A 4,077-nucleotide genomic window follows, 5' to 3' on the forward strand; every position below is an offset into this window, starting at 1 on the left:
CGTTTTTGTTTCTCCTTACATAACATCTTGCATACGGATCTCTTACTCTTGAAGAATGTCTTTACCGTCTTGAAGATACCTCCCTCTCTTCGAGCACCTTGTCATATTCCCTTATCCTTGTGCTTCTATGCCTTTCGCAACTCTTATTCCATATCTTGGGAGCTGTCTTTGTACCTTTTCTCCTTATAATGCCCCTCTTGTATACCTTCATTTTTGCCTTTATGGAATGTTAACGGTCGATAAGTTGGCTTTTGTGGAGTTTGTTTGTGTTTGACCCTTAACCCCGGTTTTGAGAGGTCGTGATGTTAGAAAGGCTTAGGTAATGTGATGATAAATACTTAGTGATTCTTATACCTAGTGCCTTGACCAAGTGAGTATAATTGATTGGTGGATTCTTTGTGTTAGGAATGAGTTGCCTATGTGATTAAAGTTATAGAACTTGGCTTTGTTGTTTATGTTTGGGATTTGAAAGCTTAGTAGGTTGAGCGTCGTCACCTTAGGAGTAAACATGAGATAAATTTATGATAGGAGCTTGGAAGGAGACCCATTTTTAGATGTTAATGATTCCGTATAGATTGGTGATGCGATTTGATGTTAGTTGTCCCTTGAGAATTTTGTTGAGAAGTCTTTGTTAATTCTTTCTTTGGTTTTTAAAACATTGAGGTTGTATCAAGTACTTGAGATAAATGGGTGCTTTTATACTTGAGTGGTAGATTTGCTTTAGTGAAATCCTAATATGTGATAGGATAGGTGAACAACGAATCTAACCAATTCATCAACCCTTAAGCGAGCGTTTATTTTTACCTTGATCAGTCATAGAGGTGTAATCCTTTAAGAGAGAATTGCATATAAGGAATGAGATGAATTGCCTTGACCCTCGTTTTGGAATTTGGTCGTTTTGTTATGATGGTACAATATCCTAATAGGCGTGACCTTGTTAGAGAGAACCTTAAGTCTTAGAAAGTGTATGTTTTAAGCCCTAAAATCCCCCTCGTACCTTTAATCATCTTCCTTCCCTTCATTCATACCTTGATTAGATTTATTTCTTAAGTATAAAAGTTTACTTGTCGTTTCCTTGCCTTGAATACCTCTCTAATTCTAATGTCTCTTACTGGTGTTAACTAGTTACCTTTACTATTGACTCCTTTAATCTCACACCTCGTCATGTTCATGTATCCCATTGAAATTTCCTATCATTTCTTGACCTAGTTATTGCTCTTGTTTCTTTAGTGGAGTGATGGCATCGTTGGCTACGTTGTAGAGTGAGTGAGATGCTCTTTGAGGATTCTTTGTGAACCTTGATTTCGTCAAAATTGGATTAGTGGAACTCGAGTTGAGTTGGGTAGGAAAAATTGTATGACAAACCTATTTACTTTTGGTTGGTGGTCTTTATGATTTGGGGAATGTGATCATCTATGCTTGTGAATTCGGGTGTGAATAAGATTTTGGTTTGGAGTGTTAGAAAGTATGAAGACCTTGAGATTTTGACCTTTGATTAAGGATTTTACCATAGTGAGAACTCCTAGTATTCGATAGTTGGTTATGTGTGTAACTCTGTTAGTAGTTTTGATCTTTCGTGGAAATCGTTTATAGATGACTTATATTTGAGGGTTATGGAATCACAATTGTGGTGGAGTGACTTGACCCACGGGATAGCATAGGAGTAAAGTGTGCAAGTATTTTGAGGAAATTCTTGGGAGTTATGTGGTCATGAGTTACCGTTCAGGATGACTTTGTTGTTTGAGATTTGACTTTCTGGCGTTTCCTTGTTGTTTAAATTCCTTCCTTCCTTAAGCATGAGCATTTCCGTTCATACCTCTCTTCTTCGCTTCATCATGCTCCTCCTTTAAATTTGATACTCGTAACTTGTGAAATTCAATCTTTGATATCCTCGTAGACTCGATTTCAACACTTCTCCTAGGAAGTTCATCATAGCTCTTTTGTTGGTAAAGTTTGAACCCTCTTAGCGTACCTTGTGTTCATGATATCTAAGTTCTCTTCATTTCGTACTATTTCTAAACATTTCAAGCTACCACTTTTGATCCATTGTTAAAAGATTATGTTACTTTTATAAAACCCTACCTATTTTAAAGGTTTGAAAATGGGAGTTTGATTTAGTTCTCCTTTTGTTCTATGAGTACAACTCTTTTTTATTGATTTTAATTGCTAAACCCGAGTTACTTTTAATTTTGCTCAATTTCTAACTAACTTTGACCTACTTATGATCCCTTTGTCAGAGTTTAATATTATATTTTCGGAAATTTGACTCCATTTGAGTTTAAAAGTGAAACCTCTATCTCTAATTTGGCTTTGGCAAAAGAAAATTTGAGTGAATTACCTTTTTCTTTCGATTTTGACGTTGATCGGATGTTAGAACTCGTTATTTGAAACGTTTAATAACTTGTTCTACGCTTGTCGGTGAGTGATTTCTGTTTTAAATTTGTCTTTGACTTGGAAAGTTAGCGTTCTTGTGTGCACGACAAGAGCAATTTCGTTCCATGAATGAGACTTATACCTTTGAAAACTCTTCATTAATGTTTTTGAAAGTATTTTAATTTTCGATTTATACAAATGATTTGCTTTTGACCATATCTTCGATTTGGAATGTGATGTTCTTGAATGCGCAACGAGAGCATTTTCGTTCCTTTGATGAGAATCAGTCCATTCGGAAAATTTTATTTGAGACTTCTGAAAGTATTTTCATTTTTACGATAAGTAACCTTTTATTGTTTTGGTTACCAATTTTAAAAGTTCAGTTTTACTTTTTATAACCTTTCTTTTCTACCTTCAAGTTTCGAGGACGAAACTTTTTAAAAGATGGGGTGATTGTAACACCCGCGAATTTTGCATTTTGACATTTATAATTTAATTAACCATTCTATGGTCTTATTTATATTTTAAATTATTTAATTTAATTAATTTCATTATTAAACATGATTTTTATAAATATTATATTTTTAAAGCTTAAGTTATACAAAATAAATATTTTGGTCGGATAATAATGATAATAATAATAATATTCTCCGTCTTGAGTTGTAGTGGGCTTGAGACGTAAATTCATGTGTATATCGACTCAATTTTGCTTATTGGGCCTAGTATGACCAATGGACTCACCTACTACTCCTTCCTCCTCATCAAAATAATGAGGGAAACCCTAACCCCTCCTCCTTCCTCACAATTTCAGCAACACCACCACAAACACAAACACCATTTTCATACTCTCCTCTTACAAATCTTCAAAACACCATAACTTGCTCAATTCTTATCCGAATCAAGTGATTTTCGCGTCCATCTCTTCCTCTCATCGCCCTCCATCTTTCTAGGTAAGAAAGACACTGACTTTCCTCCTTATATAGGGCTGTCGAGCCGATTTATACATGGTACCCTTTTTCTAATTTTGATTCTTAGTCTTATATTGTGTTTTCTTATGTTTAGGAGAAGTTTTAGTTGACCCGGAAGTGGATTCTTGAAAGGTAGACGAGTCTTTTGTGGATTTAAGTGCAAAAAGGTAACGGTGATGGGTTACTCGACATTATGTCAATTTGGGTGTTCATACATGTTATAGTTTGTTCACATGTGTGTTAAAGTTAGATTCTTTACATGTTTTTACTTGTTTGTTGTTGATTGAGTTTTGTGTGGAATCTCTCTTGGTGGTTTGAAGAATTTTCTAGTATTTTGTATACATGGATGAATTAGTAAAGAAACCGTCTTATTCATGCTTAATAATTGTGTTTAATTATGTCACGAATTTGTTAGTTTGGAATTGTTTGAATTTGAATCGAACCTTGTGTTTTAATCCCTCTTTTATGCTTTGATTTCACCCTTAATACTTGTATAAAGTTGCTTGGGTAATATATGGTGGAATTAGGATTGTAATGGCATGATAAAAAAATGATTTGGGGATGAAGGTGAATTTGTTGTGTCGTGCAAATCAGCACCACGGCGCAGGCTGCGCACCTCGGCGCAGGCTGCGCACACAGCCTGGACCGGTTTTCGTAAAATGGCCATAACTTCTTCGTTACTTGTTTGTTTGAGGCTTATGACCTACCGTTAGAACCGTAAGAGGATAAGCTATCA

The sequence above is a fragment of the Silene latifolia genome, chromosome 9 (assembly GCF_048544455.1).
Source record: "Silene latifolia isolate original U9 population chromosome 9, ASM4854445v1, whole genome shotgun sequence".
NCBI classification, from domain to species: Eukaryota; Viridiplantae; Streptophyta; class Magnoliopsida; order Caryophyllales; family Caryophyllaceae; genus Silene; species Silene latifolia.